We start from the raw sequence: 26,784 nt of genomic DNA, 5'->3' as shown, positions 1-26,784 counted from the left end.
CAACACCTAGGAATGCAAATACATGCAACTGCAGCTAAAATTTTTCCTTAGTATCGTTTCTTTTTCAAGAATAGGTAAAGTATATGTGGACTGATTAAAAAGGCTGAAGTGATTAGCTGTATTAAAAGTTTGTTGGGTATGAAGTGGATGAGTCTTGGGTGGAATAATCTCAGCCTTTAAAGCTTTTCCCCTGTCTGCTTGTTAGCAAGATATCTTAAAAAGTAAACACATTTGGCTGAAATCAAACCAATCAATTTTGAACCAAACACTGGGTGGGTTTTGGGGGCAAACATTTTTAGCAATAAATAACATGCTCTGTTTTTATATTTTCAGTGGTCTGTTGGGCATTTACTGGCTTTTAGAGCAACATTCAGTTTTTATTCTCTTTAAAGTCTTACTTTTAGGTGCTATAACATTTTAGCTTCCATTAAATAGGCCAAGTTAACAGATTATACATAGACACGAGTTCTTTTTAACCAGTTTGCTCTGTCACTAACTGTTTGGAGGGCCGTTGTACTCTCTTCAGATTGGCACAGTAGCTAACTATCCTCTCAACCAGGGTTGGATGCTGGCCACTTTTTAAGAACTGGTGTTGCCTCCAGGAATGGAAATTTGTGATTTAGCCAACTCACAGAAAAAGAAAAAGACTCAGAGGGAGAGAGACTCAGGCCCTCTATATTCCCCAAACGGTTGCTAGGGGAAACTTATTAAAATGAGGTAGATTGCACTGGACCAAAAACCTCCTGTCGATTGCTTTGGACATTGGCAGTCTGACACAGGCTACGACCACACTAGCCCGGATAGATTTGAAAACGGCTTTTTCGTCTGAAAACGCTCCACGTGCACACTAACGTTTTCAGTCGTTTTCACAGAGTTGTGCGTCCACATTGAAACGGCCGAAAACGCTTACATTCCAGTACTGAAACGCAAGAAGATTCGACCTGCCTCATTTAGTCTGCCGCTAATTTACTTTCCGTTCTTTGAAACGTCGCGGCAAAATGTCAAGGAAAAGCACCGAGTTTTTTAAATGGACTAACAATGTGGTGGAGTTGTTGCTGCGAGTAACACAAAAGTACAAAGTTGCAAAAGCGAGTGAGAGTTAAAGAATTTGAAGAAAAGCTATCTGGAGCATGTACAGACTGATATTAATCTTTAATAGGGCTGTCAAAATTCAGAGCAAACAAAACAACTGCTGTATAATGCCCTCTGCTATCTTAGTTTAATTGGTCACGTGACTGCATCATATGACTAACATGGCACGATCTGATATCGTCGTGTTGGTGTTGTTCCCAGATCATCATACTAAATGTTGTTCCAGGATCAACATTGCAAGTGACCAATCAGAATGTTGTGACGTCATACTTTTGCGACTTCGGGAAAAACCGCCGTAAAACAAAAAACTGTACTTAAGCTGCGAGAAACCGCCTCTGTCCGCCGATCAATGGACCCTGACCCTAACCCTTTAATAAACAGTAAGCAGAATTGATATTGTCCTTGAAACATTGGAATTTCATAAATGCACGAATGGCTTGGCGCGCAAAAGAATAACGTCACAACAATGTCATTGGTCACTTGCAATGTTGAACCTGGAACATTTTCATGATGATCTGGGAACAACACCAACACGACGATATCAGATCATCCACTAACATGCGTCATCGTTTTAGAAAGTCTGCGTTTTTGCTGTCCACACTGCGCCGCGAAACCACCGTTTCCAAATGTATGCATTTTTAAGAGCGTTTCAAAACGCTGCGTTTTCCATCAGCGAAAATGCCGTCTCAGTGTGGACGGGAGCCCAAAACAGAGAGAAAACGATGCGTTTTCAAACAAAAACGCATTGGTGTGGACGTAGCCACAGTCACCTGTAGTTTGCATAGAATGCAGGGGAGTCACAAACTGCTCTTCAAAGTGATGGTGAAACTGCAACATGTGTGATGCAAACCAGAAATGGACGCCATTTGACTAACACTGATAATCCCTTCATCGTGCCACCTGTTGGTGGGTGGGATATGTTAGGGAGCAAGTGAAAATTTTGTCATCAAAGTTGATGTGTTAGAAGCCAGGAAAATGGGCAAGCATCTCCGAAACTACTGCTCTTGTCGGTGTTCCTGCAGTGGTCAGTTTCAGTGAAAAGTGGTTCAAGGAAAGATCAGTGGTAAACCATTGACAGGCTGGTCAGGGTGCCCATGGTGACCTCTGTCCACTGCCGAAAGCACCAACAATGGGCACATGAGCATCAGAACTGGACCATGGAGCAATGGAAGAACGTGGCCCAGTCTGATGTTACTTTATCATGTACCACCTACCTAATCATCGCTGCAGACCATGTACACCATTTCATGGAAATTGTATCCCCTGATGGCTGCAGCCTCTTTCAGCAGGATAATGTTCTGCAACAAAGCAAAAGTGGTTGAGAAATGGTTTGAGTAGCACAACACCAAGTTTGGGTGTTGACTTGGCCTCCAAATACCTTGTGACAGATACCCAGGCACACCTTCAGCGGTCTAGTGGGGTCCATGTCTCGATGGGGCAGAGCTGTTTTAGGGGCAAAAGGTGGACCGACACAATATTAGGCAGGTTGTCATAATATTATGCCCGATTGGCGTAAGTAAAACTTGGTGGTGAGGCGCAGTTTTTCTTTGAAGGCAGTCAGTTTGCATTGCACTTTTTCTAGTTTCACAGTGAGTGAGTCTGGTGCTTTGGATGGTTGAACCCCTAGTTTTAACCCCATAAGGTCTGGAGGGAAGGAAAATTACTTTATTTGGAAAACGTGTTTGATGTGTGTTGGTTAAAAGCCACATATTATGATAGCAAAGGGTTAGAGTTTAGGGTGTTGGTGTTATCGATGAAGTAAAGCGTAAAACAAGCAAATTATACCACAGAAGTAATTCAGTAAAACAAAGTGATTGCCAGAATATCGCCTACAACTGTCCAAACTCACTATCAGTCAATTTATTGCCTAGGACCACATGACTACAACTTGTTTGAGTGTGTTTATGTGTGTCTTCCCAGAGGATCACTAACTTTAAAAACCAGACTGCAGCAAATGAATGGGGTTTTTTTTTGCCATCAACTGTGGGGGAACTTTGCAGAGAAGTCAGCTTTGAACCCTTGGCCTCTTCGATAAGATTTCACAGAGTTCCCAGTTTGCTCATTTGGGCTTTCAGATGTTTGCATTATTTTTCAGAGCTGCCTCAGACAAACAGATCTGTTTCATCCTCTGCTAAAGTTTATGGCCCTGTAGGAACTCGGAGAAAGTCAGTTCACGCTCTGCTGGATGCACTGTATACCTCCACTGCTCGTTTTAGACGCACCATCCTTCCAACATTGTCATCCATGGCGTTTGTTATCTTGACACTCAAAGGATTTTGGGCTGGCGTAGGAAGCAAATTGCTGTTGTGTTCAACACTTCCTTCCATGTTTGGTCCTCGCCGAGTAAAACCATCACTCGCACCTCTCGCTTCTGACCATTTCTCTTTGTATGTATGTGTGCGTGTGTTGGTGTATGTGTTAGGAGGGGAGTCGATGATTCGTCTTTTGATCCTAGCGTGCTTGTTGTCAAAAGCTGCCTGGATTGAAGAGACTGTTGGCCACAATTGACTGTGACAATTAGGGCACGATCGCAGTCCCCAAGTGGAGCACTTAAAGGCTAATTTACATGTCACTTTGCCGAATTAAAAAAAGAAAAAAACATAGCGGGAGAAAAGATATTCTGCTTTTGCTCACCCTCCCTCCCACCTTCTTCTTTTTCAGTCTATCTACTCCATCTTTTTTTTTTTTTTATTCCTGCATGCCTTGTAAACTGTAATTTGTACACTGCTTAGGGGAACCAGGCAGAAGAGAGGCAACCGGCATTTCCATTTGAAAAGAGGCAATCACCAGGCCACTGCTGAGCCTATTGTCCGGTGGTGGTGGTAGTGGCGGGGGGGTGACAGAGGGGGTAGCGGGGGGGCAATTTACAGGCAGTGAACTTAACCTTCTGGTGAGGTACATTTATACTCGTACACATGCAGATCTTCTCGTGTTTGCTGATATGCTGGACTGATACTGTTCTTTTACCAAGACCAGGATGTCCATCAGTCAGGATCCTCGTTCCTCCTCCTGCTGTGAGAGATCCTTAATTCAACTGTCCTCATGCTTTTCCATCTCCATTCCCATAGAGCCAAATGCTGATGTTTTTCCAAGCCACTGGCACCTTTAAGATACCCTTAAGGTGTCCCTTGGCATTGGGGCTGTGACACTCAGGACTCCCTGGAAACAGTGTGACAGCTTGTAAAATTTGATGATTATTGCCAGGGTCACATTCTTGTTTTTTAACGTGGTGTGAAGAGGCGAATTTTAAACCCAAATCAAAATCTTTTGCCAAATGCTTAACATTCTCGTCTTTGTACTGACAATAACATGGCAGTGTCAATGATATATGATCTAAGCAGCAAGACTTAAATTATTGTGACTGTGTGGAATAAAATTGCAATCTCATTCTCTTTAAAATGGTTGTTTAAAAGATTGAGACAAAGTCTATGAACAACGGCCGGGGTTGCCATTTCAAAGCAACCCCCTTTTTTCTAAGGGAAGGAAGAACCACGGGTAGGATCAAACCACCCACCTTCTAATTAGTAGACAATCCACACTACCATCTGAGCCACAGCCACCCTACTACTTATCCAGTTTTGTTAACTGGAGTATTATTTACCCAAGATTAAGAGACTGGAAGTAGCACAGATTTCTGTCAAATAAGGTAGTGCAAATTTACCAACCATGTGCGTCATCAGCCAAAGACTAATTTTGAACTCTGCCTTTGATTGTAACCAGCAAGCTAAACGAAAAGAAAGTATAGTAGGTAAAGTATAAACCAGGCAAAGAAAAATTAGCACAAACAAAAAGCTCCCAAACAGGAAGCAAATTGCTGTTTCCTGACTGTTTCCTACTGACTTACTCTACTCAATAAATTTTTGCAACTCTTTAAAAGAGCACTGTTATCTGTGGTTGTTCAACAATGCAACAGCGACCACTTTAAGACAGCAACGCCAAAGGATCCATCGTGACGCCAGAACACATTGCTGTATCTGAACAATACTGGCTAGTCGCAATTTTTTGTTGCCAAAACAATTCAAGCCTTTATTTTTAACTAGTTGGAAAAACAACTCGGTAAATCAATCAAGATCCTACATTCAAGAGAAAATTCCAATTTCCATACAACAAATGTAGTTTACACTTTGTAATAAAAGCCAGAGCTGGCATGAATGGCGAGGTGGGCTGCAAAGCAGCTTGCAGACGTGTCATAACTGCAGGCAGGCTGAAGCAGCTTAAACAGCACGTCCTATATGAGATATGCCATTTAGATTTTTTAATATTCACACTTGGATGATGTTAACTGAAAATAAATGAATAAATACACATTAAGGGAGCAAAGTCACCACAGTACTGAAAAGGGATGTGCTGGATTAATAACACAGAATTATCCTTTTTTTAATGTCGATTATCCTGTTTTGATCATTCCTGGAAGTCAATGAATTGCTGCTTTAACTGAAAATCACATCTGATTGATTGCCCACACCTACTGAATTATGAATTCAAAAACCTTTTTAATGTTGGCAACACATGCAGTCAGTTATGGCCTTATAAACCCCAGATCGGCTCAAACAAACACCCCTTTTCCCTCAGTTCTTCCTCATGGCTGAACTTTCTTTTCTTCTCCTCTGACAGGCTGTTTGTGACAGGTGCAGAGTGTGTGTCTGTCTGTGTGTGTGTGTGCATGAAAATGTGTGTGTGAAAGGACTCCCTCCCTTCATCCATGTCTCTCTCTCTCTCTCACACACACACACACACACAGGCACAAACACACACTCCTGCTGTCCTTTCAAAGAGAACACAGAGGGGACAGAGAGTGTACAGAAACAGCAGGTTGATGGGATAATGCCCATCATCTGTTGCACCGTGTCATTTCTGTGCCGCCATAACCTGCTTTTGTAACGGCACTGCACACACACACACACACACACACACACACACACACACACACACACACACACACACACATAAACGCACACGCACGCTTCTCCTCTTCCGTGTGAATGTGTGTGTGTGATTTTCTACATGTGAACGAGTTAAACAGGAAGAAATCCAAGGTGGGAATCTTCTTCATCACTCCTGAGAAAATCTAACAATCTATTTACAAAGCCAATAAGTGTATCCAAAGGTGTGTGTGTGTGTGTGGTGTTCAGGCATACGTCAGCCTGGCCTGGGATTGTCGTGCAGCTCAGCCCGCTCACAATAATCACCGGAATAAATTCCCTCCTCTGCTGTGAATGACCTAATCCAGATTTGATGGTCATTATATCAGACCTGCTTCATTATGCTGTAAACATACAGCACAGATAATCTTAATCTCTGTAATGCCACTGTAAACGAGAACAGCAGTGCTTCTACATGAAACCTACCTCTGGTTTGTTTTTGTTCACACTCATTTTGTGGATTTTATGTTATTCGAGACATTTGAATTCAACGTTTTCTTCCTCCCTAAATCCCTGCAAACATCATTTCTGTAGATACTGATATGAGTATCAGGTTGAATGTAGGTTACTAATCCCGGCGATTGAGCCTTTAATTAATTGCACAGTTTTGTAATAAGGCTGGGAGGATTAGTGTGTGGACAGGTGGGCAGATTTAAACCTCACTGGGCTGGACACATGTTGAGACTGAAGGGAAGCCATCATCCCGAACAAAGAGGGATTTTTTTTTCATTCCATGGATAAACTCCAAATGTCTGCGTACATGCAACAGAAACTGTTCAAAACAGCGCTCCGAATGTAAGCCTCAACAATCCATTTGCTGCTGCCAAGTACCATTTCACAGGGTTCCACACAGGACCTTTATGGCGTTTAAACACATGAAAGGCTCTCCATAAAGGAGCCCGGTCACATTGTTTTTCAATGGCTATTGTTTGAACTGCAGTCTTCATTCATGGCACCATGCTCAAAGGTGACACACTGAACTTAACACTGTCAAAAGTTTATAGTGGCAAAACATTAAGTAAACATGAAGAAGAAATAGTTCTGATGGGATACACGGGCGCTTTAAAGGTTTCTTCAGCTTCTGATAATGGTGCAGTTTTTAACTAACACTTCTAACACTTTCTATAAAAAAGTTTAACGGGTTCATGTTCCTGCATAGGTATTTGCCTCTATTTATATAACTATCATTTTTTGCCCAGTCTTATATGATTTGTATATCGTAACAGGAAGTGATTTTTTTTTTTTTATGCTTTCAGGGTCGAAAAGTCCAAATTTGGATGCTGGAGCGGCTGGTGGAAGAGGAAGTCATTTTGTTACTCACACAGGGTTTATTCAACAAAACCACTCGGTCAGGTTTAGGGACCAAAAGCGAAGTTATTAATTAGGTTTGGGTACCAAAGCAAAAACACTTGGTTATGTTTTTTCACCAAAGCTACTGTGTTAGGTTTACTCACCAACAGAAAACTAATACATTTGGTTTCTGCACCAAAACCAAAGTGCGTTGTTAACTTTATTAACAGAAACCAATCACTTAGGTGTAGATGTTTGAGTAGAAAAAATTGGTTAGGTTTAATATCTAGAAGTAAACTAATACATTAGCTTTATACACCAAAACTACAGGTCAAGGTTTGTCCACCAAACTAAACTACTTGGTTAGGTTTAGGTATGGAAGTTAGGTAAAAACACCACAACCATTTGCTTGCGTTTAGATACTAAGACTGCTCAATTAGACATCCCTACTGTTATCAGTCTTTAATAGTCAGTAAGAGCAGAAAAGCACAATGGAAACAATGTGTTTTACATCACATTCCTCCAGTAGAAATACTTTAAAGGTCATGCTGAATGTAATGGAAAAAAGAAAAAACAAGAATAGATTACATTTTTATGACTAGTTAACAGGTTTCTAACCTAAATCATCTTTGGTGTCTTAGGTACCCATCTTTTCCTCTGTTGGTTCAGCTGAAAGAGTCGATAAACAGGTAAAACTTGGACTACAAGAAGACTAAAAACAAATATACTGCGTTACACTAACATTATTTCTCATTTTAGTAGTAGTTTTACTAACGAAGCTTAACTCTTCTTTATACTGTAGATGGAGAAAAAAGCACAGGCTGTTACCCTCACTCCATACCACACATACAAACTCGGCAAAGTCCAGTCTACATGCACGCACACTTATATTACCTCCTAACTAGTTGCCGACCCCCACGCACACACCGCCTGGGCAACTGAACACATCCCTGCATATTTACCTGTGTTTTATCTCTTTTCCATCCGGAACGGTGGAGATGTGAAGCGACCTGCTGAGCGCCTCCACGGGAGGAAAGGAAACACAAATTACTGAGAGACAGACAGAGAGAGAAAGAGAAAAACATGACTGATTTATCCCACACATACAGAAATTAGAGAGGTGCAGTAAAGAAAGAGGAAGAGAAGCAGAAATGAAGACAGCATTTATATGGTTAGAAAAAAAATCAAATCAAATGAAAGCAACATTGTTAAATGTTTCCTGCGCTGTTTCTGAAACATTCAAACTGCAGCACAGAAAATAGTGGATGAATTGCCGAATACATTATGGAACATTGGAAAATATAAAAAATGTAGACTGGGCATCATTTTATAATAGCACAAAGGTGGCTTTAGATGTCCTGAAATATCTGTCTAGTTTAGCCTCCCATGAATGTACCTGCTGACCTTTCTTTCACATAAGATGCCAGATACAATTTGTCATAAGAAATATGACTGAACCTCTGACTAAAAGGGTCAAACCTCAATATTTCTAACAAATTACTTTGTTTGTTAATATTTAAAGCTCAATATATCTGTTCATAGCTGGAGCCGAGACTTGTTCAGCCTAGCTTAGCATAAAATCTGGAAATAGGTGCAAAAAGCAAGCCTAGTTCTCTCTAAAGAGAAAATACCCTGAAGCTTTTCCAAGTATCATGTTGCAAAGGACAAACTATAGGTCAAAACATTTGAGCTGTTGAGCAAGTATATCCTATACTAGTTGTTTTACTGCTTATACAATACTTTTAGACCTCTGTAACTTTAGAGGACTTGTTAAGCAGAACTTTGTGATGTAGATATCCTGAACCAGTTCATCTACCACAAAACCAAACTGGACCACACTACGAAGCATCAAGGGCCATATCTTAAGCATCTAAACTAGACCACTGGGATACATTAGTCACCATAACTGGTTCTCAAACCTAGCCAGGAAGAACTAGGTTATCTTTATGAACCAAAGCTAAACTAGTTCACTTTAGGCACAAAAACCAAACTACTCAGTGAGGTTTAGATGCGAAAACTAAACCAATCGATGGAGTTTAATCACCAAAACTGGACAACTTGGTTAGGTTTGGGCACCTAAACTAAATCACTAAGTTTAGACACTAAAACCAAACCAATCACTGAGGTTAAACTGCTAGGTTATGTTTATGAACCAAAAGCCACACTAGTCGGTTAATTTTAGGCACAAAAACAAAACTACTCGATGAGGTTGAAGCACCAAAACTAAACCACTTAGTTAGATTTAGACATTTAATCTGAACCAATCAATGAGGTTTAAGCACCAATATCTACTTCTTTGGGAGCTAGGTTTAGGGGCCAAAACTCAACTATTTGTTAGATTAAGGCACCAACTTTAATTAGTCAGTTAAGTTTATCATTCTCTTGGATAAATTGTGTTTTATTTCAATACCAAACTAACTTTCACAGTAATGTTGAATGTCCCATATACAGTATCTTTCTTTCCTGCAATGTATTTACCATAAACTCGGGTTTAGGCACAATTTGATCAACTAAAAATCAACAAGCTATTATATCATCAGCGCTACTACTTTCAGTGTGGGGGGTAATAAAATATGGAAAAGTCATGTTACGTAAAAACATTTCATGTATTTTTTAAAAGACTGAAATAATAGCTCACTGGCTGTGAGTACATTTTAAAGATCTTTGAGTAGGTACATAGGTGTACATTACAGCTGCCAAAAGTAAAAGTAGTAAAAAAGAGTACTCAGTATGCAGAATGGCTCTTTTTATTGCTGTATCTGTTGGCAAAGTTGGAGAATTTATTTTAAATATACTGCTGCTTTCTATAACAGATTTTAAAAAGACTAACCGATTCTCAACAATCGCGATATTCACTATTATTCAGAAAATGTATCCTCAGGTAATAAATACAATTAACAAGAGGCTTTAAATATGATTTCACTTCCATGCCAGTCATCACTTTCTAAGAAGAGGTGTTAATTTTGTTAAATAGTGGATGTCTCATTTTGGAACGAAACTCTTCATTTATCTCCAAATGTCAATTAAATTCAAATATAATCAAATATATCTCAATGAATAAAACATTGTGGGTAGCACGTTGGATGAGCTTTCGCTGCTCACAGTGAACGCCGTTTCTCTTTCTCTCTCATTAGAAGCAGCCTTGAGCGTTATAGCAACTCCCTCTCTCTCGCTCTCGTCGCTTCCCCGCACACACACATTTCCACCAGGCTGTGTGCTAGCTGTTAGTGGCCCCAAACAGTTTCACAGTACATTTAGAGTTTGATCTTCTGCTAGTGATACGATGGCGCAGCATGGCCGAGCTGCCTGCTGCACAGGGTATAGGCAAACCATAGAAACAGGCAGAGGACCACTTAAACCCGTATAGAAACTCACCTCTGTGCCGGCTGCAGAGGATAATAAAGACTTGCTGTTTGAAATCAGGTTTTCACCAAGCGAAGACTTCATTTTCCCTGAGGAGGAAACCCAGGTAGAAAAAACACCTGTGTTATAGACAACATATTTAACTGGACTTGAGCAGACATAAAAGCTTTTGAGAAAACTACACATAACAGAAAAGCTGTGGAAATATACAGGCAAAAGGAATACATTCAAACTGATTAAAAAACAGTCAAAAAATAAATAAATTGTGAAAATAGCTATCTAGAACTACAGGCTACCACCTGAAACTGATAGCTAATAATAAGAATAACCAAATTAAATGGTTTACAAAACGCAGGTGATAAATATTTAAACTTGTCAGGCAGTATGGAATGAGTGGTGACAAAGTTCACCAAACTAAAGAAAACATTAGCTGGATTTATTCTAAGGAGAAAAAATTATGAACAGGAAGTATGAAATAAGTTGGAAGCCAAGGTTGAATTGTTGCAGTACTTAGCTCTATCTATCAACCCATCAGTGTTGCCACTTATTGTAGGTGTCTGACTGAAACCACACAAGTATTAAATATACATTATATTCACATTCAAAGTTCTGTATATAGTGCTTTTTATCAGAGGGAAACGGGGCTGGAGGTTCAAACAAAAGAGGTCCATGAACTGAGAGAAGCTCCCACCTAAACTTTGCACTTTTGGTTTTATCCCAGCATTCCCATAGCCAGAAACAGTTAAAGTGTTGGAATATGGGCACCATTAGTGGATTATGGGATAAAGGCATAAACTGGTTCTGACACTGCATGTCCATGTACAGTACTTAAATTATAGCATATAACAACATTTGGTGTAAATCTAGCAAGCAGCAACCTGAACTTTTGATACAAGGCTGAATTAATCCATGTTTTCATGTTGTTTACACCAAATTTTGGTGAGTGTACATCTATGGTTTGTGGTACAATTTTGAATGTTGCATTTTCTTTTAATGAAGTAAGATTTGATTTTTTACTTTTACTTTGCTTTATTTTTTAGGGCAAGTACTGGTTGGTTTTATTAGAGTTGGAAAAGAAATCTGGGTTTAAGATTTACTAATGGCTGAATTGTTTAGCCTTTATATAAAGCAATGCCTCACTGCCAAACTACTTTTCCGAGTCCATTATCATTATCTATTAAGTTTTAATGTGTTTAGTGCTGCCTGTGTGCACTGCAGGGGCAGTTCATAAAAGTCTGGCAAATACTGGGACAGTGCAATAAAGCACCCGAAAAGCTCAAAACTAAACACAAGGCCTCCTGCAAACCAGACATCAGGGGTTTTGGTGCACCAGTCAAGGTTTGTTGCCTATTTTGGGGGGTAAAAGAATTGTGGTGGGTGCAGAAGAGGGAGGAGCATTTGCGGATTGGTAGGGCTGTTGAGGTCTGTCTTTACAGAATTGTCTATCAATAGGTGCAGCCAGTGTCAGTAGTCCTTCTCATCAAACCGGGGCCTGACAAAGAGGCGGTGGCGCATGGGAAAGGGGCAGCAAGGTGAAACTAATGCCATGGATGTTTGATTCATCAGGGCCTCATTGTTGGCGGCCACGGCTGATTGTGAAGGTTCAGTCAAGCAAAAGGGGTGCGGAGTAATCAGTCGGATTTATGGTGCCGAGGGCCTCGGAGAGAGGCAAAAAAAAAAAAAGGCCAGATAGAAGCTGTTTACAGAGCAGGTCTGAAATACACATACCTCATACGCAGAAAAACTGTTTAAGGGCCTAGTTTATCTTGCTTCCTACTGCACCTGAACTAATCAAAATGCCAAAAAAAAAATTACTAAAATGGGAAGTTTTTAATACGTATATAAATTAATTACACGTAAACCCATTTGTGAACATTTGAACCTAAAAGTAGGTCAGAATAGAAGATAAAATACAAAAGTATTGAAGGTGAAGATTTATGCATTCCTTAGAATTTTAAATGGATTATTTCAATACTTTCATATTTTAAGAGTCATGGTGTGAGTACATGTCACTTTAATGACGTAATTATGCACCAGTGTTCTCCATTAATGTAGAGTTGTAGAGAAGCACAAGCAAAATGCTCCTTTTTCAGTGCTCACGCCAATGCCAGGGCGTCAATTCAACCACCAAAGGATGCTGTAGTAAAGAAAAAAATTGACCCATTAATAGTTGTAAAATATACATGAGTTTCAATTCAAACGCACGACATTCTTTTCAGAAAATCTGCTAAATAAAATACCAACTAATGTGCTTTTGCATCCATTCCTGTTATATTCCAGCATATTAGGACAAGTTATTGTGCTACTCTGAGTCATGTGCCTTTAAAGCATTGCAGAGGAAGAGCTTGTGCAATTAAAAGAGCAACAGCCCAACTTAAAATAGTAGCAAGCACAGATCAGGAAATATGGTCTTTATATTTGTTTCATGCATTAAATTTCGACATTTTTCAGGCATGAGATTCTTGCATGCGGTGATTTACTTGCCATATTATATTTCTGTTCCTCTTCAGAGAATTTCATTTTTATTCACCAACCTTTTCACATAAGCTATATTTAATATGTAGCCGATCAGTGTCTATATGTCTGCATACATTCTATCTCCTCCTTAACCGGTAAGCCAATCTGAATGAAACTTTGCCCAATAAACACACGTGCAGCCATTATTTACATCCATATGTTTTAAGAAAGATGCATGATAAAACACAGTTTTTTTGAGTTTCGAATTCATCATCACCCTGTGAACTTAATATTTCCATGTTCCTGTTTGTTCAATCTAATGATTATTGTAAGCCCGTATGTAACATTACAGTCACAAAAATTTGTATCCAAGATGGGAAATTTGTTTCACTCATCACTAAATATGAATGGATGATGAATTTGAAAAGGCAATACAAGCATAGTAATATCTTTATTACACAAAAACAACATTGGCATGTACATGTTAAGTAATTAGATTCATTTAGATATTACATATCTAACAATTAAATTTAAACAGTTACTGTGACTTTTTGGAGAGACATTGACTGAGATGAGCGAAACACTTAAATTTCACACGTGTCTGATTAATCCATCAACACAATGGATTATTAGTGTCATGGGTGCAATATTCATTGTTTGACACAGAGGTAAATAAAGCACAATGTAACACAACTGTAGGATTAATGAAACAAATATCGCAAAACACAGCATGCGTAGTATTTAAACAAACATTATTTACCTGTAAAAGTAAAAAAGGCAAATAGGAAAAAGGTTCTGACAACGACAAATGGGCGGAACCTGGTTTCACTGTAGTTCATTATATAGTCACAACCTTTAATCTATAGATTTGTGTTGCACAATTTTCATCAGTCTGCTTTCATATTTATGCAAATTTCACTGATTAAAAAGGCTTTTTAGAGTTTGGAGGGGTTGTGTAGGAGAAAGTCATAATGACGTACTCACAGTGACTTTCTCATGACAGAGACCCCAAGCTCTAGCCAAGGCAGTTCAAAATTTTCACCGTCACTTACATGATTTTTAAATACATTATCAATAACAAATATGTCACTTCTTCGTGTTTAGACATTAAAAACCACTTGGTTCTCTTTAGAAAATATCACGACTTCACATGCCTTTATTTGCAACAACTCACCACACAAACTGTAAAACGAGTAAAAGATACAACTAGATATTCAAAACTACCACTAAACTCTCCATGTTTGTATCCTCGACTCTGTTTTCCCTTCCTTCCCTCCTTCCCCTTTACTTCTCCTGTTTCCTATACTGTCTTCCCCTCCACTCTTCGCCATCTTTCATTTTTTCTGATCCACCTTCTCCCTCCCCCCGTCTCTCCTCCCTCCCTTCATCCCTCCATCCACCTTTCTGATTGGTCGTCACAGAGGGAAGACAGATGTAGGGCGAACAGCAGCTAAGCCGTTGTACTCTTAAGCCTAATGTGGAAGTTTTATATGCAAAGAGGTGAAGCAGGGAGGTGGGGAGGGAGGAGGATGGAGTTTGAACTGATTAGGATAATTCCTGCTTTTAATACAGCTGTCCCTCCAGCTTAAGGTAAACCAAATGTTGCCATCGGAGATTAGTGTACCTTGCCCGGTTATTAGCAACCCCCCATCCTTCCTCCTCACCCCCTCGCACACATACACAAGCACGTCAGAAATGTCTCTAAAGCCGCTCTCGCTGGCATTAATTTGAGAAAGAGAGAGGCGGGAAGGACAAGAGGAGGAGGGAGGAAGAAAAAGTGCTGCAACTTGATCTTCTTCTGCACCTGTTGGGAAATAGCGTGTGTGTCTGTGTGTGTCGGTTTTGTGCACAGGAATTTTATGGGTAATCGCAGTTAGTGATGACATTTTGGCTCATTCTTAGTTCAGGATAAAACTTCAGGGCTGAAGCGAGCAATTTAGATATTCATGGATATAGTATTTCAGCCACAATTGTAGATATACATAGACACCTGTGCTAAAATATGCTGTAGAGCAGAAATAAACAAAAACAGGTAAGTAAGCTAGTGCAAAAACTGGTTTGTTCTCTATAGCTAATTTAGGCCCACACAGGCCTAGAGACTGTAAACAAAACTTTATCCCTATGATGAGCGGGGATTCCCATGATGCACTGAGTGTTCACTCACATGTTTATACCTCGGTTCAATGCTCACTTTAATTCATTTAATTACATGTAGATTTACATGTAACCTTGTTACACACATACAATGTGAAATGCTAAATTTAATGGGATCTGGTTAAATGAAATTTACTTGACTGGTATACATTCAGTTTACACTGAATGTCTGTGACTTAATTAGTACCTTAATTATGGTTATTTACTGATTGATGTTCAAAAAACCGCTGATTTTCTACATTTCATTTACAGTTCACTTAAACATTATTGCTTCATGCCTCATGGGATGTATAGGAAGAACGTGGCTGTGGTCAAATATGATGTAAGGAAGGTAATATTGAGCAAAACTCATTAATAAAAATGTTTTTGCTTAAGCCTCCAATATTCTTAGACAGGAAGAATATTTTTGAAACTCCACAATGGCAAACCAACAACCATACACAATCTAAAAATGAGGCATGAAAGGCAAACACAGAATCATCATGCACTGTACATAATGTGTGTGTGTGTGTACCTGTGCATCTGTTCTGGCCCGTCAGTCAACAGGCTCTCCAGTCCAATCCAGCCAGTTGGTTTAATACCTCCACACCCTGAGGAGCACAAAACACACTTTCTCACACTTGGCATCTCACGTCAAATATTGTGTCAGCCACTCCCGAGGCACGACCGTTAACATTAGTAAGTGAATACAGCAGACTTGGCTCATGAGTTTTATTTGAAATCCCTTTTAATACTGAAGCTGCTCAGTGGAGTTCAGCTGTGGAGAATTAAAACAGCTTCAGTCCAGGACTACAGCGGAGCAGAAACATCCTAATGCTTTAAATAGGGAATCCTGGAGCGGAGTTTAGAAAGGATATGCACAAATAAATCAGGCCTATGCTTTTTCCAGCATATAAACTTGTATGTTTAAAGCAAGAATGTCTACTGAGTATGTATTGTCAGAATTTCAGGCTCTGAAATATTTGTCTCAATTTAATATTAAATGAAATTTTTGTTAATAGTTGTCAATATTATTTGTTTCCTGTCTGGTTTTATACACAATGCAGCATCACAGCAGTTTATGAGTGTTTCACCAACACAGCAGTTCATTAACTAGTTATAAACTGCCATTTATTGTGTTTCTGATTCATTTACTGAACACGAATTTTGATCTGTGTGTTCTGATGAACTCAGGAGTCATGTCTGTGCACACTAAAGTAATATTTTACACTTTTTTAAAATGCAAAAAGACCTCACTTCCAACGAATTTGGAGGTTGAACGGGTCAGCTGTGGACCCAAGTTCAAGTCATACATGTCACAGATTTTCTTAAATGCAAAAGTTATTCATTTAAAACATGCCATAACTTAAAAACATGCAAAGCGTTAACTTGTCTTTCAATGCTAGCCAACTACTTGGCTAGCATTGCAAGCATTTTTGTTAGCATTTTTGCATTTTTGCTAGCAATAAGACCTCAAGGTCTTATTGCTAGCACCCTCAAGGTGATGGTTTCAGATGTCAAAAGATGAGTTTATATGTACAAATAATCCCTGACAGCCAAAAGCCCATGTATCAGATTGCTTTTTTGACTGTTTTTTTTTCTTGCCTCTGCATGAGTGTGTGAAAGGCAGCAGGGATTTCAAACATAGTCATGGATCAAGTCAAGGAGGGGTTAAAACTGGTTGTTTAAGAGAGTAGATGAATTGAGGGGCTGCACGAAAGCAGTACTTAAGAAGAGTACAAAATAAAATATGTATCCTAAAGTGAGCATTCCTTGATTAAGGAAGGAATACAATTTATGTCACCTATTCTCATCACTAAGAACTTCAAGAAAAAATTATCGTTATGTTTCATTTTTTTCACCATCTTATTAAGCTGGTCAAAAATATTTGAAATAAGCCCTTCACTTACAGAAGTTGATGGAATAACACTTTCCAATCACACTAGGTGGGCACGAGTAACCTCTTTAAGTGCTGATAAGTAAGTATTCTAAATACTGTGTGACCTAGTTCTCACACATGTACTGTAGCTGTCACAGAATCAACCCCAATTTCTGAAAGCAAGCTCCTTTTGACAAAAAGGGAGGGGAAATCCTTTGCCTGGAGCGTTTGAAGTGAACATGTGAAGATTTCCTCCCAAACGAGATATCCACTGACAAGTGAAGCGACATCAAAAAGTGCTCAATTAAAACAAATGATGGCGATTTTCCATGGACAGTAGGTGTGTCTTAGCTTTCCGGTTGACAAAGTGGTTTATAGGCTTTGAGCTGGGATATTACCTGATCTCTTTAACTCTTGGTGGAATAGATATAAGGCAGGTTAATGCTGAAAAAATCTCATTATTAAAGCTCCCAATTAGAGCCTGAAATGAGAAGGACTCCACTGTTAGCTGTCAGGGCCTGAACCTCTGCAGTTATGGACGGAAAAGAAGCTTTTCTAATCTTTGGTCCAGGTAGTGTTGTTAATGTGCAATTCAGAAGCCCAGGATAACTGGATCCTCATTAGTCCATTAGTCTGTCATATTTACTAGAGATTATTAACATGATTTCTCTCAGTTTTGTTAATTTGAAAAAGAATCCCTCCTTTAATTAATGGATTCAGGTCTGGATCAGCTTAAAAAGTTCATTGCTACTAACAAACAAGCAAACCAACAAAACATGGCCAATCCCATAACTTCCTTGACAGAAACAACAACTTTTCTGGGACTAACTCAGATTTAATGAAGTCTAATTTATGCCAGGTCCAAATTACAAGAACAACATGTACTTAGTGTTTAGTATTTTTTTTTGTATTTTTGGACAGTTTTGACATGACTGGTTGTGGTTGTTGCTGTAGTACAGTAGACTTGTGCTACCAGAGTGGAGTTGGTCCATTGTCAAGCAGGTATGTGAACATCCTCACAGATCCTCACTGTCATCATCTGATGACAAGATTTACATCACTCAGACCCGACTGGACCATAGTGGGCACACGGACGTAGACACCATAATCCCACTTTCAGTCATCTTTGTCATTCTGCCTTTCAGACCCTCATTCATGTGACCCACCTCATCCTGGTCACGTGACTAGCCTCATCTTTTCCACCACCACCAGCGTCTACACTCCAAGGATCCTCTCTTACTTCTCACCATTGTTGGCACTCTTCTTTACCATTTGAGCTGTTAATAAATTACTTTTAATTATTTCGATGATTTCTCCTCGTTGCTCAGATTTAGACCAAGGCCTGGCCAGCTGTGAAATCTACACAAAACGGCCCAATGGACCTTCTTCTTTCGCCTGCTCTCTTTAGGAGTTACTACAATGGATCATGTGGCTCCATAAAAAAAAGGCATTCTTATATTGCTGACAAAAACAAAATCCTGGAATGGAAATTTATTTTAAAGTGCAGCAAAGTTATCAAACAAGTTTCATTTTGACTTTGACTTTGCACCCGCTACACGGACTATCCAGCCTTTCATCTGTTTTCTTGTACTTATGTAATTCAGAGTTGCAGAGGGGCTGGAGCCTATCCAGCTGTCATATAATGAGAGGCAGTGTACACCCTGGACAGATCGCCAGTCTATCACACAGCTAAAACTGAGAGATAACCATTCAAACTCATATTAACATCTACAGATAATTTACAATCACCAGTTAACCTAACCCCACTAACTGCATGTCTTTGGACAGAGGGAGGAAGCCAGCCAGATGGTGGATTTAAACCCAGGACCTTCCTGCTGTGAGAGTACAGTGTTAACCAACGTGCTGCCGGGGAACACCCTGACTAACCTTCAGCTAATCTTTTACATGAAATACAGTTACAGGACTTAATAAAGGCACTGAAATTGCCTAAGGTAGAGCTCAAATGTCAGACATTTATGTAGCCTGCGTCAAGACCGATACTGATGGCTTCTCTTGGTAGCAAACAGAAAACAACGCTGTCACATTTAGTCAGACTTCACTTGTTAAATAAAGGTAAAATAAACATGTGCTCACACAAATGCAGGAGCAGCAATGCTTCACTGATTCACATACTGAATCAGAAAGGAGTGAATACTCATTCAGGGGAAGCCGTCAGAGGTGATAACACTGTTCATTTCTGCCTCCCTGACATGTAAGACGACGGTTCACTGGCTAATTCTGAGCAATAATACACCACACACACTCACACACTAAGATTTATACTACATGAAGGTCAGGGGGCAGAAGACGAGAGAAATCATTACAGACACTGACCCACACAAACGGATGATTACCGCCATAAAAGCTCCGTGTGGATCAATGCGGAAAAATCTCCATTATCAGGGCTGGATAGTTAGACAACAGACTAGATGATACGTTAAGCAACAAATGTTTACCAGAAATAAGATGATAAAATACAGGAACATAAAAGCTAAAGGGAATTGGAAATGGTCCCATATGTCCTCTGAAGGAGACTTTTAAAGGACAACTCAAGTTTATCACAACTTAAAGTTTGTTTTTGTGGTACTGACCACAAAACTGATATTGGTGAGCGCTGGTTATACCACTGCAACCACCAAAACCTAAAAGCGGCTGCAAAGTTCTTGATAATTCCCATTATACCACTCAAAATAATCATTAACTTACTAAAGTACAGCACATTTGTTTAAATGGGACCTTTTTAAAAAAATTTTAAAAACGAAAGGCGACCTGGTTGAAGCAAGAGTTTTGTCTGCTTTAACTTTTTTAAGAACAGTAATCAATAATAACTGGTAACACATCCACTGGCAGCACAAGGCAGTGAACATGCCTGGACAAATTGGGTCACTAAGGGCATCTAATGTAAAATCTTTGCCTAATCAAGCACGCAGATCATCAAGAACAAGATGTAGTGTGTGTAGACAGTTGGTAGAAAATGGCCTGAGGAGGTGGAGTATGTCCTGGAGAGAAGAGGAATGAATGTCAGCAGAAACAAAAACAGGTGGATGTGTGACAGAAGGCTAGAAGTATGAGTGAAAGGGAAGGTTTACCAGATGGTAGTGAGGCCTGTTATGATGTACAGTTTGGAGACGATGGCTCTGACAAAAAGACAGGAGGCCAAACTGAAGATGTTATGATTTTCACTGTGAGTGATGGACAGGATCATCAGTGAGTACATCAGAGGGGCAGCTCAGGTCGAGCAGATTGGCGACAAAGTTTAGGGAGGCAAAAATGAGGTGGTTTGGACATGTGCAGAGGAGGGATAGTGGATATACTGGACAAAGAAGTTGAAGATGGAGCTGCTGGGCAGAAAGTGAGGCGTGGGAGGGTGAGATGGAGGTAAATGATCTGCTGCGGTGAAGAAGCAATAATAACTGATAATTAATTGCCAGCCAAAATGTTTTGACGAGGAACTCATGAACTCATGAAATAGCTAAAGTATTATTCATTTTTGGCCTTATTTTAGGCAAATGCTACAAAACTTTACATTTTCCTCAAAGATTTCAGACCTGATTTTAAGACCTTTGAAATTAAAGTTAACCATCTGTCCACAATCACTGAGACACTGTAGGGGTTTCAGAATAACTAGACATTGCCAAGATGGCTGTTGAGTGTCAAGACTTGCATTCAGAATTTCTTTGCCTGAACTGAAGGTGTTAGGGGAGGGGAAAAAAAAGAAAAATAGCAGGCCTGTGGCCTGGGATAAAGTTCTCCTATCCGCTCTACTCATTGCTCTTTGTTTCATTGCGTCCTTGTTTACATCCTAATAAGTAAATCGGACTTGACTCGAACACAGTTCCAGTGGAGCTGAGAGGGAGCAGAGGCGCGATGGCTACAGGCGGGTCAGCGGGTTAATCACACTTGACTCAGAGCTCATTGCGATTGTCTGGACCACTTTAGACGTCGAGCACAGACCTTTCAGCAGAAATCCCATTAACCTGGCAGAAAGACCATTTAAACACGGTGACTGGAGAACCGATTAGGTTCAATTTGAGATTCTCACTAAGCAATGTGTGGCGCTCAGCCGGAGCGAGCGCTCGGATACAGTGAAAGTCAGTGTGTGTTAACTTCCCTGAGGCCTGCAAGGTAACTCAACGGGAAGACTGTGAACACACCGAAAAAGATGAAGCAGCGCTTCTACCTTCCACTTCATAAAAGATTACTTCCTCTAGTTTATTACTACATGCAGCTTATCTGATGCACCTTAAAAGCAGCATTTGTTTTGGAAATAACTGTATCATTTAGTGCCAATTTAATGCCTGATGTCCAACTTTACGACACAAATTAAGATTTTATTGTTAGAAGAATTATAAATACATTTCTAGATTAAATTAATCAGTTTCATTGAAGTTTTGAGAGACCTCAGACATGAAAGAAAAAAAGATCAGGAGGAAAAGTAGGAAAGAATGCACAGCAGAGGAAGAAGAGAAAAAAGCAAAGTGGAAGAAGAGACGACATCTTGCGCTGCTGAATAATTCACACCGTCCCCTCTTGCTAAAAGATGTGTGCCTACGAACATCATCTAAAGCTCAAAGTTTGCACCACTGCACTGCTGCTCATTGTATTACAGCTACAGAGAAGAAGGTAAGCAAAGGAGACCTCATGCGTTTCCTCTCGCCACAATAACCACACATCACATTGCATCGATTTGACATGGAATAATGCAAGCATGCATGGGAACAAAGGTAAGCCTGTATGTTAATAACACTGGAACCTTTTTCACTCTTACTGTAGAAAACAAGCTGCAGATGACACACACTCCTGAATGCTGGGGAGATCACGCTGAATCTGAGCTGACTTGGGGTTTAAGGGAAGCAAAGGTATTAGCAGGTAAACAAGGGCATGTCATTATGATGTTATAAAGTACATTATAAAGCACCAAAAAGACAGTAAAACCCACCACGGTAATGCACAAGTGGTAGCAAACTTCATGTGATAGCACACTTTTTTTTGCAAGTCACTCAAAGCTTCGAAAGGTGAAGTGGCCCTCCTTCATTTTGCATTGATGCTGAATGTCTAATTTAGATAACTTCCTTTGGCCCACTTCATCAGAAGACTGCAGGGTTATGGGGTTTTGAGGGTTATAAAAGATGAAACCGTCAGAAATCTGCAACGTCAAAAGAAGTGACGTGCCGTGCTCTTATAAAACATCCCTACTTTAGAGGTTGAGCAAATTTAGAAGCTTGTTAGCACTTCCACTTTGCAATAAATCCACTAAGTTGATGGTGGAATATCTAGGAGGAAGAAAAGAATAACTAGGTGCTTGATTTTATATATCCATGACAGTAAAAAGACTTCAAATTTTAAGAGGTGTGGCCAAATACTTTTGTCTACATTGTGTATCTTCCACATTATGTACCTCTCAGTCATTAATAATCTCTTTAAATCTTTCTATAAACACTTATACAGCAGGAAAAAGCTAATAAACAAATACAGATAAGCAAACCAACTTTCCAGATTAAAACTTGGGTGCTTTTGTACTTGTTGTGCAGGTCTGGACTTTTTCCAGCACAATTTTATTTTTAGATCGCTCCCTGGAGGTCTTGTGCTTGCACGTTTGTGCTCTGTGATTTCCCCATGGATCTCAAACTTGGACAGAGAGCAGACGTCTAGTTCTGTTTCATACTGACCTAACCTTCACATTTAGGAGCAAAACTGCTGATGAGAGCTTGTTCTTCTTCCCAAAACCAGAGACAACAAAAAGCAATTTTCAGTGGAAGAACCCACAGTGTCCCAGTCCGAAGACAGTGCAACAGGTCAAGGGCGTGAATGGGAAGTGCTGTTTTTCGACATTCACAGGACTGTGCTCAAGTTCTGTGAATATCCTGATACCTCAGAGGAAACATCGTCCATCTGCTCACACTGAAGTTTTTTGGCTAGACCGACACAATCCCTACACCTGCTCTGTTCGCCATACTTGACTTTGTCCTCTTCCCCCGAACGAAATACAAGTTGAATGGTTGTCATTTTGACACAAGAAGGGAGATCCACTACAAATGCATGGGTAAGTATGGCTACACAGGACTTCCAGGAGCCGAGCTAAAAATATCCACCAAGCTGCAAGTAAAGCAGACGTGCATAAAGAGATAGCTTTGATGGCAGTTGACCTTATATATCAAATGAATCAGTCAGCTCATGACTTTTAAAGCCATTTTAGACCAAACATCATCACTTTTGATCAGATGGCATTAGTTATAGCTAGCAAATTATCATACATGTTGGTCTGGTGGTTGGTTCTGGTACTCAGATCTAAAGTGAAATATCTCAAGACTTATAGAAGCCGCATTCAGGAATATCCTGAAATAAAATTCTGGCCTGAGCTTCCTACTAGAGCAAAAGGGAGTTAAAATCTGGTCTTTAATCTGAATCAGGCAGAGCTCATAAAAGAGAAATAAAATAAAGGCAATAAATTATAGACAGAAAGATTCAAAAACTAGTCCAAAAGTTCATGAAAGCTGGAAAGACTTGACTTGAATAATAAGGAAACAAGATGATCCGGCAAGTGAATGGTGAACATCTGTAGGTAGGAGTGAATACTAACTGAAACCCAATGTGATGAACTGTAATCTTGAATACAGGTTGAGTCTGTAAGTTAGTGAGAATCTGCAAATGTACATGAGAAGGATTTTTACTCATCTAGCATTAAGATTTAGTTTAAATTTAAAAGCAGATAAATCTTTAAACGAGCGATGCAAGATTTCAAAATCGTTGCCTGGATTGAAAACTGAGCTGGGGCTTTCAAACTTTGTCACATCCGGGAATCTTTGTTAACAGGGATTGAAACGGGGTTTTCCTGGGCAAAAATTAGCCTTTTCTTTTTTGGGGGGGTTGGGGGGGTGTCAGCCAACCTAAGTACAATTGGTATGCATATAGTGTAGGCAAAGCATCAGTGTGATGACCCTGATGAAGGCCACAAGCCGAAACGCGTTGGTCAATTATTAAAGCTGTTCTTCGTTTCTCAAGTGTTGCTGGAGTTCCTGCTTTTTTAAAGCATCAGTGTGACCCTACTTAACAGAAGTCTGTCGATTTTCTAGCTATCTGATATAACATGTATTTTATGCTTGAATAAATTAATCAGAACTTAAAGACAGCTGATTAAGCAAGTGATTTTCCTCTGGAGGAAGCCCAAAACCTCTTTGTTGGACACCAAATTTTGCAAGATGTTGAAACTGCCAGCAAGCCTTGAGAAACCTGCGTCGTACTTTCAGATATCAAAACTTCAAAGAGTCACAACAGGGCTAAACAGGATAATTATGCCACAAATGTGCCTTTACCTGATTATGTGCCATTGAATGAACAATGAGCCCACTCTGTGTGACTCCCTCTCAACATAATCAAAGTGAGGTGGGGGAAGAGGGCAGGCTGCTGTGCATGTGAGGCTCTGACAGCCTCGACAGTTGGGATGGGCGACTGCCAAGCTGCTGCTAAATATACACTGGGGTCAGTCTCTGGCAGTTCCCCGGCTTTGTCAGGGCCGAGCTTCAGGTTTTCTGATAAAAGGGGTTTCTGCTTGCTAAAGTCAAGTGACAGTTGTGACAGGGGAGAGGTCGCGTGTTGGGGACCTTCGGCGAACGTGTGCATGAGGACCTGACCTGTCGGAGGTTGATAGGCAGTATAGGCGATGGAGGGGGCGTGAGTTGTCACAGAGGCCCCCAGATATCCAGCCAAAAGGACTGAGGTTGTCCGGTTCTTTCCTGCCTGGGATTTGTTGTGTTTTTGTGTGAATGTGCAAGTTATGGGTACACTATAAAAAATAAACTGCATTCGATACTGAAGCTTGAATCCTTTGTTTTTTAACACACAAGTGAAAGGTTATCTCAATGACAGCTTGATTAACAGAAAACTATTCATCTGATGTTTTTAGTAAACACATAAAAATAGCTAATGTGAGGTATTTTTACATATGTCTAATTTGGGTTAAGGACTATTTTTATGCTATAGCGGGGACTCAGAATATGTGACTGTCTTTTATTAGGTTAATGTAGTGAAGTAGATTTTGGGTTGGGATGTTACATGATGTCCCTAAACGCACCACTGACATCCACACCTTTCAGCCGACAATTACCTGGCTATAAGAAACAGCTGCGCTTCACTACTGGGAGAAGGCATTTGGCAGTCTTGGCAATCTAAGGTGGCTGCAGCACTAGGCAGTTGAGCTCCACATATCTCTTAGGGAAAGCTACTCAGTTGCCCTTAGAGAGTGGTAAGTGCGACTTTTGTTTATTATACTGTGGCATAGTAGGGTGGACTTTTGACTACTGTTTTCCTCTTTTGTTGCAGGTGTATATTATACTGCTGCTGTCTTGTCAGATGCCGCTTTTGTTTGTTATGCACTACTTTTATAAAGTATAGTGATTTGGGATGTGGTTTTATGTAGATCTTTTATTGATTGTTTAATGTTTTATCTTTTCCTTTATTGCTTTAGTGGAGGTGCGGCCGCTTGTTCAGAGGCTAGGCACGTGAGGTGGAATCCTCCCGATGCATGCGAGTGTACACACCGGGCATAGGCAGATTGCACCCTTTAGAGTTTAGTGTGAGTGAGGTTTGCTGTGAAATCACACGGGTGAGTAATTGGTGGCACCCTTGGGCACCCCTCCCTGTAGGTTGCCTCCTCAAGTGGCCGGTCTCCACCATTTTGTTTAGTTGCTGCTTTTTAATATATTGTGCTTGTTTTAGGGTAGCATTGTGGCAGGGAGTATGTTGTTTTAATTATTGTTTGGTAATAAAGGGTTTTAATTTATTTTACTCTCTTACCCCTGCTACCCTAGGTGCCTTTTTAATCTTTTAGTTATGTTTTAGTAGTTTTTCTTAATAAACTTTGCATTATAAACTCCCTTTGTCTCACCTCTGCCTTTAAATAACGAGTCTGTGGGCTTTGGTAGCCAATACAATCTTCTCATTGGCTAGAGAAATCTTTTCCTGGGGTTGTAGCGCCCTCCCCAGGTGGCGTTGTCACTACTTTAGTAACCGTCCCCGTTATATCTTATTTCCGCGACACCACAATCTGGCGTTGTCGACAGGATATTTTCAGGCAGAGATCTGTTGCATGTTGTTTTGTTTTTTGGGGTTAAATCTGTTTGGTTATTGTAGTGCAGCGGCAAGACAGCAGCAGTGGCAGCGCCGGACGGACTTCTGGTTTTTATAAAGTGATATTTAAATACTCTGGTTTATTATGGAGGAAGAGCTCACACAGTTACGAGACTTGGTAGCTCAGCTGCAAGCAGAAAATCGGCGGATGCAGCAAGAGCGAGGATCGAGCAACCTGGCACCAGTGCTGCTGCTACAGGTTCATCCACCAATGGGCATTCTGCTGTTTCAGCTCCCGCGACTGAGAGACTGATTTATATTCCTCGGGAGAGGAAGTGCCCATGGTTCAACGGTAAGACTGGTATAGGTATTGCCGAATGGGTGGAAGAGGTGCAGGCCTGTTTGAGGGTACGACATCTTTCACCAGCCGACCAAGCCCTTTTCATCTATGATCATCTAGAAGGCGAGCCCAGAGAAGAGATTAAATATCGGCTTCCAGAGGAGAAAGACGATCCCGAAAAGATTTTGACTATTTTACAGGAACTGTATGGCTGTACTAAGTCATATGTTTCTCTGCAGGAA

General features: G+C 40.2%; 1 long non-coding RNA gene across 1 annotated transcript in view; it reads right to left on the bottom strand.

Annotated features, from left to right (window-relative positions):
- LOC120436069 overlaps positions 1-26,784 on the bottom strand; it is a 44,085-nt gene that overhangs the window by 5,733 nt on the left and 11,568 nt on the right. The window contains exons 2-4 of the long non-coding RNA XR_005610098.1: positions 15,793-15,868; positions 10,680-10,756; positions 8,267-8,354 (exon numbers count right to left, since the gene is read on the bottom strand). This is a non-coding gene — a long non-coding RNA (uncharacterized LOC120436069). The remainder of the gene's footprint in view (positions 1-8,266; positions 8,355-10,679; positions 10,757-15,792; positions 15,869-26,784) is intronic.

The sequence above is a fragment of the Oreochromis aureus genome, linkage group 23 (genome assembly GCF_013358895.1).
Source record: "Oreochromis aureus strain Israel breed Guangdong linkage group 23, ZZ_aureus, whole genome shotgun sequence".
Classification (NCBI taxonomy): domain Eukaryota; kingdom Metazoa; phylum Chordata; class Actinopteri; order Cichliformes; family Cichlidae; genus Oreochromis; species Oreochromis aureus.
Note: the sequence above shows the minus strand (reverse complement) of the source record. Positions and strands in the feature narration are given on the sequence as shown.